This window comes from Oncorhynchus mykiss, chromosome 15 (genome assembly GCF_013265735.2).
Source record: "Oncorhynchus mykiss isolate Arlee chromosome 15, USDA_OmykA_1.1, whole genome shotgun sequence".
In the NCBI taxonomy this organism is placed as follows: domain Eukaryota; kingdom Metazoa; phylum Chordata; class Actinopteri; order Salmoniformes; family Salmonidae; genus Oncorhynchus; species Oncorhynchus mykiss.
In genome coordinates, this window is record NC_048579.1 from 38,392,356 (window position 1) to 38,405,867 (window position 13,512).

General features: G+C 43.8%; 1 protein-coding gene across 8 annotated transcripts in view; it reads right to left on the reverse strand.

Annotated features, from left to right (window-relative positions):
• The window catches only part of LOC110490036 (MAGUK p55 subfamily member 7), a 269,143-nt gene that overhangs the window by 187,253 nt on the left and 68,378 nt on the right, over nt 1-13,512 (reverse strand). The gene's annotated exons all lie outside the window — the stretch shown is intronic.

Genomic DNA, 13,512 nt, shown 5'->3' on the forward strand with positions numbered 1-13,512 from the left:
TCTCCTCACATGACAGGGACCAGAGAAAACAACCCCCACTGCTCCATCTCGTCCTAGGCTGCCACAGCTTCTCCAGTTCTTAGCTCAGTGTGTGTTTGCGTGTGTGTGTGCGTGTGTGTGTGCGTGTTCGCGCTCTGGTCAAAAGTAGTGCACTATATACGGAATATGGTGCCATTGGGACGCATCCATGGGTTTGCTGTGATCCTGATAGTGTTTAATATAACACGAATCCAGTCTCATGGAATAAAGACGTTTTTTAGTGCTCTAAGATTTAGTAGCCTACGTGTCAAATGGCACCCTATTCCTTAGTGCACTACCTTTGACCAGGGCCATAGGACTGGATCATTGCTACTCTGGATAATTTCTACTCTAACTTCCGAGACGCATACAAAGCCCTCCCTCGCCCTCCTTTCGGCAAATCTGACCACAACTCCATTTTGTTGCTCCCAGCCTATAGACAGAAACTAAAACAGGAAACGCCCATGCTCAGGTCTGTTCAACGCTGGTCCGACCAATCTGATTCCACACTTCAAGATTGCTTCGATCACGTGGACTGGGATATGTTCTGGATAACATCGGACAACAACATTGATGTATACGCTGATTCGGTGAGCGAGTTTATTAGCAAGTGCATCGGTGATGTTGTACCCACAGTGACTATTAAAACCTTCTCCAACCAGAAACTGTGGATTGATGGCAGCATTCGCGCAAAACTGAAAGTGCAAACCACTGCTTTTAATCAGGGCGAGGCGACCGGAAACATGACCGAATACAAACAGTGTAGCTATTCCCTCTGCAAGGCAATCAAACAAGCTTAGCGTCAAGATAGAGACAAAGTAGAGTCGCAATTCAACGGCTCAGACACGAGACGTATGTGGCAGGGTCTACAGTCAATCACGGATTACAAAAAGAAAACCAGCTCCGTTGCGGACACATATGTCTTCCTCCCAGATAAACTAAACAACTTCTTTGCTCGCTTTGAGGACAATACAGTGCCACTGACAGGGCCCGCTACCAAAACCTGCGGGCTCTCCATCACTGCAGCCAACGTGAGTCAAACATTTAAACATGTTAAACCTCGCAAGGCTGCCGGCCCAGACGGCATCCCTAGCCACGTCCTAAGAGCATGCGCAGACCAGCTGGCTGGTGTGTTTACGGACATATTCAATCAATTCCTATCCCAGTCTGCTGTTCCCACATGCTTCAAGAGGGCCACCATTGTTCCTGTTCCCAAGAAAGCTAAGGTAACTTAGCTAAATGACTATCGCCCCGTAGCATTCACTTCCGTCATCATGAAATGTTTTGAGAGACTAGTCAACGATAATTTCACCTCCACCCTACCTGACACCCTAAACCCACTCCAATTTGCTTACCGCCCCAATAGTTTCACAGACGACACAATCGCAATCACACTGCACACTGCACACTGCCCTAACCCATCTAGACAAGAGGAATACCTATGTAAGAATGCTGTTACCATAGTACCACACCATAGTACCCTCCAAACTCGTCATTAAGATCGAGACCCTGGGTCTCGGCCCGCCATGTGCAACTGGGTCCTGGACTTTCTGACGGGCCGCCCCCAGTTGGTGAGGGTAGGAAACAACATCTCCACCCCGCTGATCCTCAACACTAGGGCCCCACAAGGGTGCGTTCTCGGCCCTCTCCTTTACTCCCTTTTCACCCATGTCAGCGTGGCCATGCACGCCTCCAACTCAATCATCAAGTTTTCAGACGACACTAGAGACGACGCGACGGCCTACAGGGAGGAAGTGAGGGCCCTCGGAGTGTGGTGTCAGGAAAATAACCTCACACTCAACGTCAACAAAACAAAGGAGATGATCAGGAAACAGGAAACAGCAGAAGGAGCACCCCCCTATCCACATCAACGGGACAGTAGTGGAGAAGGTGGAAAGTTTTAAGTTCCTCGGCATACACATCACTGACAAACTGAAATGGTCCACCCGCACAGACAGCTTGGTGAAGACCTCAGGAGGCTGAAGAAATTTGGCTTGTCACCAAAAACACTCACACACTTTTACAGATGCACAACCAAGAGCATCCTGTCGGACTGTATCACCACCTGTTACGGCAACTGCTCTGCCCACAATCATAAGGCTCTCCAGAGGGTAGTGAGGTCTACACAACTCATCACCGGTGTCAAACTACCTGCCCTCCAGGACACCTATGCCACCCAATGTCACAGGAAGGTCAAAAAGATCATCAAGGACAACAACCACCCGAGCCACTGCCTGTTCACCTTGCTATCATCCAGAAGGCGAGGTCAGTACAGGTGCTTCAAAGCTGGGACGAGAGACTGAAAAACAGCTTCTATCTCCAAGGCCATCAGACTGTTAAACAGCCATCACTAACATTGAGTGGCTGCTGCCAACATACTGACTCAAATCTCTAGCCACTTTAATAATAAAAAAATGGATGTAATAAATGTATCACTAGTCACTTTAAACAATGCCACTTTATATAATGTTTACATCCCCTACATTACTCATCTCATATGTATATACTGTACTCTATACCATCTACTGCATCTTGCCTATGCCATTCAGCCATCGCTCATCCATATATTTTATATGTACATATTCTTATTCATTCCTTTAAACTTGAGTGTATAAGGTAGTTGTTGTGAAATTGTTAGATTACTTGTTAGATATTACTGCACTGTCAGAACTAGAAGCACAAGCATTTCGCTACACTCAAATTAACATCTGCTAACCATGTGTATGTGACCAACAACATTTGATTTGATTTGGGACAGACCTTAAATCTTTTTTGGAGTTCTCCAACACTTTCTTCTACCATTAATGACGGACATTTTTGGACGTTTTTATTGGTAAGTCCAATTTTTATGAAGCAAATCCGTCTGACCTGTGTGATGCTCTGGATAAACACCTTTGTGCCACTAATAATCAAGTTCAACCAATTTAATCCAGGTCTTAGCAGAACCATCATTAAACCACCATTAAATTGATTAAACGAACCACCATTAAATTGATTAAACAAATTAGACTTTGGACAAAAACGAAACTGTTTAACTAATCAGTGCACCATCATACCAGGTAATTTATTATTTTAAACATTTTAATGCTTAAAACCAACAAAAATGGATGAATAAGATACTTGGCTACAGAAGTGCCATTTCTTATCGATCTCAGCTTCCGCCCAAAAAATGTATCTTGTGAAATGACATCAACACATACTGGAAGAGTTACTGAATAGCTAAAGTGTCTAGCTTAGCTAACGAACTAGTGATGTCGGTCGCAGTGCATGACAAGAATGACACATCGACCAACCACCAAAGTCACACCCCATTTCTGTTTGAAAATGTTGTTTGACCGTTTTTTTGGGGGTTCCAAAAATGGACTTTAAGCCACACCAATTTAGCCACCAGTCTCACACTAGCCTATAACAGGATGTGGAATGATCAATATTGCCAGATAGGAAATGCTAATGTTTCACCTAAATGTCTGAACAAATTGTAAACATAAACCCTACTTTCTACAATGGGTTTGTCAAAACAAGCATTGCGATTGGTTGAGACGTGTTCTAAGCCAAGCTTTATTACAACTGGTAGGCCTATGAAAAAAAATGGACTACTTGTTTTCTGTTCTATCTGAGAAATCATTGCGTATCCACTGTCCCATCAGCTCAGCCAGGCAATCCATAAACTTGATCTCCACTGTAAAAAAAGCATGTAGAAATTAATTCCCCTTGATTCTAGCCTAACATTTGGTTTGCAATAGCCTCTGCCGACTCCCCAACAATCAGATGTTCAGGTTTCCAGGGGAAATGGAAAGAGAGTTTGTGACGTGACTTGTACTTCTCGACATTAACAAGGCGACACTCCATCTTAACTCCTCCTCCACATGTACTGGATTGCTTGAACAGTGCAGAAGAGAACATCCACCGACAGTTTTTTCTTCTTCTCATTAAGACCAGTTTGATCTAGTTTCAGGCATTTATTTTATGCCTGCTACATTAGGTTAGGTTTGTACAAACCTTGTCTGCCTCGCCGACCTCTAAATTTTAAAAAAACTTTGAAAAGCGATCTCCACTATCGTACAGAGAATGAACATGTCGGACGAGACAGACAGATTTTCCGATACTGGCAAAAAAAATCAGCATAATTTTTATGAATACAGTTGAAGTCGGAAGTTTACATACATCTTAGCCAAATTCATTTAAACTCAGTTTTTCACAATTCCTGACATGTAATCCTAGTAAAAATTCCCTGTCTTTGGTCAGTCACGATCACCATTTTATTTTAAGAATGTGAAAAGTCAGAATAATAGTAGAGAGAATTATTTATTTCAGCTTTTATTTCTTTCATCACATTCCCAGTGGGTCAGAAGTGTATATACACTCAATTAGTATTTGGTAGCATTGCCTTTCAATTGTTTAACGTTTCAGGTAGCCTTCCACAAGCTTCCCACAATAAGTTGTGTGAATTTGCTCCTGACAGAGCTGGTGTAACTGAGCTGGTGTAACTGAGTCAGGTTTATAGGCCTCCATGCTCGCACACGCTTTTTCAGTTCTGCCACAACAAAAATTATAGAATTGAGGTCAGGTCTTTGTGATGGCCACTCCAATACCTTGACTTTGTTGTCCTTAAGCCATTTTGCCACAACTTTAGAAGTATGGTTCATTTGCGACCCATTTGCGACCAAGCTTTAACTTCCTGGCTGATGTCTTGAGATCTTGCTTCAATATATCCACATAATTTTCCTGCCTCATGACGCCATCTATTTTGTGAAATGCACCAGTCCCTCCTGCAGCAAAGCACCCCACAACATGATGCTGCCACCCCAGTGCTTCACTGTTGGGATGGTGTTCTTCAGCTTGCAAGCCTCCCCCTTTTTCTTCCAAACATAACAATGGTCATTATGGCCAAACAGTTCTATTTTTGTTTCATCAGACCAGAGGACATTTCTCCAAAAAGTATGATCTTTGTCCTCACGTGCAGTTGCAAACTGTAGTCTGGCTTTTTAATGGCGGTTTTGGAGCAGTGGCTTCTTCCTTTCTGAGCGGCCTTTCAGGTTGTGTCGATATAGGACTTTTTTTACTGTGGATATAGATACTTTTGTACTTGTTTCCTCCAGCATCTTCACAAGGTCATTTGTTGCTGTTCTGGGATTGATTTGCACTTTTCACACCAAAGTACGTTCATCTCTAGGAGACAGAACGCATGTCCTTCCTGAGCGGTATGATGACTGCGTGGTCCCATGGTGTTTATACTTGCCTATTATTGTTTGTTCAGATGAACGTGGTACATTCAGGCGTATGCAAATTGCTCCCAAGGATGAACCAGACTTGTGGAGGCCTACCAATTTTTTGCTGATTTCTTTTGATTTTCCCATGATGTCAAGCAAAGAGGCACTGAGTTTGAAGGTAGGCCTTGAAATACATCCACAGGTACACCTCCAATTGACTCAAATTATGTCAATTAGCCTAACAGAAGCTTCTAAAGTCATTACATATTTTTATGGAATTTTCCAAACTGTTTAAAGGCACAGTCAACTTAGTGTATGTAAACTTCTGACCCACTGGAATTGTGATACAGTGAATTATAAGTGAAATAATCTGTCTGTAAACAATTGTTGGAAAAATTACTTGTGTCATGCACAAAGTAGATGTCCTAACCAACTTGCCAAAACTATAGTTTGTTAACAAGAAATTTGGGGAGTGGTTGAAAAACTTCAACTTTAAACTTTAACTGTATATACAAAAGACATGTCGATACAGGTAAAACAAAACAAAATGAAGCTGGTTTTCTGCCTCAGTTTCAGTTTGAAGTGATTCTGCTAGCTGTGTAGTTGGCTAGCTAGCAAGAGGGAAGAGTCTGCATAGAATCGTCTAGTGGGTGATTGAAAAACATTTATTGTCTGTGTTGGGATTACAATAATTCCACTTTCTGTAAAATGGTCCGGCAGTAGGCTATAAGTGTAGCCTACAGTGTATTTCTGCTTAATGAGCATGATGATTGATCTGTTCAATTCAGCAACACGGACAACGCTATCACTGTCAGCAGCTGCGGTGCCTGCCCATAACAACCTGTCGAACAGACGACCTGAGGGCTTAGCTGGTGTCGTGTCTTTGGCTATGCCGGATTAAGTGATATGACATGCTATTCTATAAAATAATTTATCCGTAATTAATATTACCTGATTGAGCTAATCATGTAAATGTAATTAACTAGAGAGTCGGGCACCACAAAATAATATTTATAGAGCTGTGATCTTCCGAATAAACTCTTAGAGACCCAGTAATATTTGACATCAATAGCAGTCAATATTAATCGTCATCTTAATTCAGTCTCATCTGAAAGTTGTAAATTCTTGGTTATCTGCACGAACCCTGGGTAACAATTTGAATCAGCAATACAAAAATTGGGTTTAATTATTTATTTACTAAATACCTAACTAATCACACAGAATTACACATATACATAATTAAATCATAACTTGATTACAAATTACGTCATAAAGGAAAACATCCCGAGCGGGCGGAACAGATATGACAGCTGGTTACACAAAAGAAAAGGGGCTGGGTTTGAGTGAAAGAGCGGGAAGACTGAGGAACAAAGGGAAAAAGCGGTGCTATTGTAAATACAGTATCTTATGCATTCTAAATGACCGCCCATTTGGAAAAGGAAAATGCAATAAATATTTACTCTGAGCTACGCTTCGGTAGGTTGGTGGTAGATGGAAGGCCGTGTTGCCAAACCGAGTCCTTTGAAGAATGTCTCTGGTTGTCGATTGGATATGTTGTAGTAACGTCGCTGGGTGATAGACGGGATACTCTGTCTGTTCCTTCCTAACCCTCTGCTGTTGATAACTCAATGGCTAGGAGGTATCACTTCTGTAGTGAATAAGAGTTCAAAGTTCATACCATCCGCAACCAAAGCTCACGCTGATGTTGGCTTCGTTCTGTAGTTATTATCTGAACCATTCTGACATAGGACCGTCGTCCTACATCCTCGGAACAGGAGGTTATATTGTCGTCAAGGGCTTACAGTATATATATTATTTTTTTCACCTTTATTTAACCAGGTAGGCAAGTTGAGAACAAGTTCTCATTTACAATTGCGACCTGGCCAAGATAAAGCAAAGCAGTTCGACACAAACAACGACACAGAGTTACACATGGAGTAAAACAAACATACAGTCAATAAATAATACAGTAGAAACACTTCTATATACGATGTGAGCAAATGAGGTGAGATAAGGGAGGTAAAGGCAAAACAAAGGCCATGGTGGCAAAGTAAATACAATATAGCAAGTAAAACACTGGAATGGTAGATTTGCAGTGGAAGAATGTGCTAAGTAGAAATACAACTAATGGGGTGCAAAGAAGCAAAATAAATAAATAAATAATTAAAATAAATACAGTAGGGAAAGAGGTAGTTGTATGGGCTAAATTATAGATGGGCGTTCACAGGTGCAGTAATATGTGAGCTGCTCTGACAGCTGATGCTTAAAGCTATTGAGGGAGATAAGTGTTTCCAGTTTCAGAGATTTTTGTTGTTCGTTCCAGTCATTGGCAGCAGAGAACTGGAAGGAGAGGCAGCCAAAGAAATAATTGGTTTTGGGGGTGACCAGAGAGATATACCTGCTGGAGCGCGTGCTACAGGTGGGTGATGCTATGGTGACCAGTGAGCTGAGATAAGGGGGGACTTTACCTAGCAGCGTCTTGTAGATGACATGGAGCCAGTGGGTTTGGCGACGAGTATGAAGCAAGGGCCAGCCAACGAGAGTGTACAGGTCGCAATGGTGGGTAGTATATGGGGCTTTGGTGACAAAACAGATGGCACTGTGACAGACTGCATCCAATTTGTTGAGTGGGGTATCGGAGGCTATTTTGTAAATTACATCACCGAAGTCGAGGATGGTCAGTTTTACAAGGGTATGTTTGGCAGCTTGAGTGAATGATGCTTTGTTGCAAAATAGGAAGCCAATTCTATATTTAACTTTGGATTGGAGATGTTTGATGTGGGTCTGGAAGGAGAGTTTACAGTCTAACCAGACACCTAGGTTTTTGTAGTTGTCCACGTAAGTCAGAGCCGTCCAGAGTAGAGATGTTGGACAGGCGGGCAGGTGCAGGCAGCGATCGGTTGAAGATATATAGGAAGGGAGAGGAGGGCGTGTTTGAAAAGTTTTATAGCCCATGTCCCGTCACAGGGACGGGCCACTGATTTCATCCCATCACGAATAATTTCATATTCAAACATTTAAATTGAACAACAATTCCATGTGAATCCGATAATTCTGATGTGTAGACTTTCCACTGTAGAGTTTATGTCATCTTATCATTGATGAGAATGTCTCAGATGACAACCGAACTGACATCATATTCATTAAGTACCACCGCATATGTTAAATTGGTCGCATTACCAGAATATAGTCCATTTCCCCCCACCTTCTGATGTACCCAGAATCTCTATGTTAACCAAGGGTTTTGCAAATGTAACATCAGTAGGGTAGAGAGAGGAAAAGGGGGGAAAGAGGTATTTATGACTGTCATAAACCTACCCCCCAGGCCAACGTCATGACACTGGCAACAATTCCAATCAAACAGCCAGTCGGTTCAAAATATAACAATGCCAATACAGTAGAACAAACAACCGGCCGGCTTGGCTGGCAATCATAGATTTGTGTAGGGACTATATTCTCGTGGAGGGATGAAATAGTACCCTATGAATAAATTTTTAAATGTTTTTATTTATTTTTTCATTGGTGACCTGTTGTAGAAAATCAATTGTACACCTGAGGTTGTGTTTAACAACATTTGTAGCACAGCTGTGCTTCGGGACCGCCTCATACCGTAGATCCGCAAATCTGTGCTAAAATAAGTCGCCCTCTCGTGTACAATTTCTTTAGTATGACTGAGCTCATTGATGCCCTCTCCTGGGGTGATCTGAGAGTGAACACAGCAAGTAGGATATCCACAGACCAGATCCACAGACTTCTAGTGTGTGAAGGTTCAACTATCTCCAAGGTAGAAAAGAAAATACAAAACATGTATACCACACCACTCTGCCTCCATTGTCCCCCCTTTCCCTCCTCTCCTACTTCTCCTTCCCTCCTCCCCAACCTTTCTAAATCCCCCCTAAGATCCCCTTCGCCTGAAAATCTGAGCCCTGTTTGTGTGTGTGTGTGTGTGTGTGTCTGTGTGTGTGTGTGTTTGTGTGTGTGTGTGTGTGTGTGTGTGTGTGTGTGTGTGTGTGTCTGTCTGTGTCTGAGTGCCGGGTTTCCCTCGGTCTCTGTCTCGTAACCCGTTGCCGCGGCAGTAACTCACGCCTCAGACGCAGGCTGTTGTTAAAGGCATGCCGTGTCATTAGTGGGCGCGTGCAGTTTTAAGAGTACACTATCTTGTTTTCACACGTGTGCACGTGCTCCCCATAAAGAGCAGACTGTGACAGACAGAGCGAGCTTCCAGTCCATAAAACACACGTCCAAATATTTGTGCTGTGATGCTGCATGGTTAGAGAGAGGAAAGGGGGAGAGATGAAGGGAGAGACGGAGAGAGAGAGAGAGACAGAGAGGAGAGAGATAGAGGGAGAGAGGGAAAAACAGAAGGAGAGACAGGGAGGGGAAGAGAAAGAGCAGCTCTGGAAGGATAGAGGATGAGGGTTGGGAGGGTTTCAGGTTAAGGGTGTTTTTGTGCAGATCAGAAAGGGTATATAAATGGTCCTGAAAATGAGGGGTCCCTTCACTTCAAGTACCAATACGGGGTGGCAGTCACGAAAAAACACTGTTACAGGGTGTGTCCCAAATGGAACCATATTCCCTATATAGTGCACAAATGGGAATGGGGCGGCATTTGGGACTCGGATACAGAGTAGCAATGATCCTTTCAAATTAGATCATTCAGCAAATCAATAAAGAATATGCAGACTGAATATTAAAATACTAGGAACGGCAAAATACATGTACCTAACAATAAACACATAACAGAGCCGCAGTATGTTTCATGAATGGTATATAATTACAGCTTATTAAACTGTGGTCAAGGGAAACGCTCGCAAACTCATGCGCTTGACATTTTGAGATGGAAATATTGTTAAATATTAATACTAAAATACTCCTGGATGCCAGGACCGGGGAGCGAAACGCTGCTCTGTTTGTGGAAAATATTAACATTAATTGTTGAAAAAAGGGTACGGTTTGCGTGTGTGTTTGTGTGTACACATTGTTGAATACCCTAGCTGTTCTCCAGAGGTATGCCAGAATGTCACCCTGTCCTGTCCTATTAGGCGAACTGCGCTGGATGAGCAGAAAGACACACGCGCGCGCGCACACACACACACAGACACAGACACAGACACAGACACACACACACACACACACACACACACACACACACACACACACACACACACACACACACTATCAGGCGTAGCACTGCTGGACGAGCAGAGCAGAAGATTGAACTGTGTTTAGGAGACGTGCAAACGGCCAGAAGGGAGGCTGCAGGGCGGTAATAGTCAGTAATACTTGTTAAGTTTATGTGTGGATTGGGGTTCTTAAATTAAGACGCAGCTACAAACCAGGCCTGACCTGACACAGGAAGAGACAGGGAGAGAGAGGGAGACAGGGATGGTTAAGGGGAGAGGGAGGGTGAGGGTGAGGGAGAGGGGGATGGAGAGAGGAGTGGAGGGAGGAGCAGATGGATTAAAGAAATGGAGGAGGTAATGAGTAACTATCATTAGAATGGTGCCGGAGGGGATGGCTGCCGTTTTACAGGCTCCTAACCAATTGTGCTATTTTGTTAGTTTTTTGCATTGTTTGTAACTTACATAATATTATTTTGTACATATTATTGCTGCTACCGTCTCTTATGACTGGCAATAACTTCTGGCCATCAGAACAGCGATTACTCACCTCGAACTGAACAAAGATCATTTTCTTTAATGAGTCCGACGCGAAAGATATACTGCTTGACTAGGGGCGGGGGTTTGTGTCTATTTGTCATCAACAGCTGGTGCGCAATGTCTAAAATTAAAGAAGTCTCGAGGTCTTGCTCGCCTGAGGTACAGTAGAGTACCTTATGGTAAGCTGTAGACCACCCTATTTATCAAGAGAGTTCTCATCTATATTATTCGTAGCTGTCCATTTGCCGCCACAAACCAATGCTGGCACTAACACCGCACTCAACCAACTGTATACCGCCATAAGCAAACAAGAAAATGCTCATGCAGAAGCGACGCTCCAAGTGGCCGGGGAGTTTAATGCAGGCAAACTTAAATCCATTTTACCTCTTTTCTACCAGCATGTCACATGTGCAACCAGAGGAAAAACAATTCTAGGTCACCTTTACTCCACACACAGAGACGCATACAAAGCTCTCCCTCACCCTCCATTTGGAAAATCTGACCATAATTATACCCTCCTGATTCCTGCTTACAAGCAAAAACTAAAGCAGGAAGTACCCGTGACTCGCTCAATACGGAAGTGGTCAGATGACACGGATGCTACGCTACAGGACTGTTTTGCTAGCACAGACTGGAATATGTTCCGGGATTCATCCAATGGCATTGAGGAGGTTACCACCTCACTCATCGGCTTCATCAATAAGTGCATTGACGACGTGATCCCCAGTGACCTTATGTACATATCCCAACCAGAAGCCATGGATTACAAGCAACATGAGCATCGAGCTAAAGGCTAGAGCTACCGCTTTCAAGGAGCGGGAGACTAATCTGTGCACTTGTAAGAAATCCCGCTACGCCCATCAAACAGGCAAAGCATCAATAAGGATTAAGACTGAATCCTACTACACCGGCTCTGATTCACATCGGATGTGGCAGGGCTTGAAAACTATTATGGACTAAAAAGGGAAACCCAGCCGCGAGCATCAGCTGTTCTGGACGACTGTGTAATAACTCTCTCGGTAGCCGATGTAAGCAAGACCTTTAAACAGGTCAACATTCACAAAGCCGTGGGGCGAGACGGATTACCAGGACGTGTACTCAACTGGCAAGTGTCTTCACTGACAAGTGTCATCACTGACATTTTCAAACTCTACCTGACCGAGTCTATAATATCTACATGTTTCAAGCAGACCACTATAGTCCCTGTGCCCAAGGAAACGAAGGTAACCTGCCTAAATGATTACCACACCGTAGCACTCACGTCGGTAGCCATGAAGTGCTTTGAAAGGCTGGTAATGGCTCACATCAACAGCATCTTCCTGGGTACCCTAGACCCACTCTAATTTGCATACCGCCCCAACAGATCCACAGATGACGCAATCTCCATCACACTCCACAGTGCCCTTTCCCACCTGGACAAAAGGAACACCTATGTGTGAATGCTGTTCATTGACTACAGCTCAGCGTTCAACACCATAGTGGCCACAAAAAAACATCACTAAGCTAAGGACCCTGGGACTAAACACCTCCCTCTGCAACTGGATCCTGGAATGCCTAATGGGCCGCCCGAGGTGGTAAGGGTAGGCAACAACACGTCTGCCACGCTGATCCTCAACACTGGGGCCTCTCAGGGGTGCGTACTCAGACCCCTCCTGTACTCCCTGTTCACCCACGACTGCGTGGCCAAACATGACTCCAACACCATCATTGAGTTTTCTGACGACACAACAGTGGTAGGCCTGATCACCGAAAATTATGATACAGCCTATAGGGAGGAGGTCAGAGACCGGACAGTGTGGTGCCAGGACAACAACATCTCCCTCAATGTGAGCAAGTCAAAGGAGCTGATGGTGGACTACAGGAAAAGGCACGCCGAACAGGCCCCCACTAACATCGACTGGGCTGTAGTGGAGCAGGTCGAGAGTTTCAAGTTCCTTGGTGATGTGGACACAAACAAACTATCATGGTCCAAACACACCAAGACAGTCATGAAGAGGGCACAACAACACCTTTTCCCCCTAAGGAGACTGAAAAGATCTGGCAGGGGTCCCCAGATCCTCAAAAAGTTCTACAGCTGCACCATCGAGAGCATCCTGACCAGTTGCATCTCCGCCTGGTATGGCAACTGCTCTGCATCTGACCGTAAGGCACTACAGATGGTAGTGCGTATGGCCCAGTACATCACTGGGGCCAAGCTTCCTGCCAACCAGTACCTACTGTATATACTAGGCATGTCAGAGGAAAGCCCCCAAAAATTGTCAAAAACTCCAGTGACCAAAGTCATAGACTGTTCTCTCTGCTACCGGAGCGCCAAGTCTAGGAACAAAATGCTCCTTAACAGATTTTACCCCAAAGCCATAAGACTGCTGAACAATTAATCAAATGGCCACCAGGACTATTTACATTTCTTTTTACACTGCTGCTACTCGCTATTAACTATGCATAGTCACTTTACCCCTACCTACATGTACAAATTACCTCGACTAACCTGTACCCCCACACATTGACTTGGTACCAGTACCTCCTGTATACAGCCTTGTTAATGTTATTTTATTGTGTTACCGTTTATAATTTTTTACTTTAGTTAATATGGTAAATATTTTCTTAACTCTTTCTTGAACTGT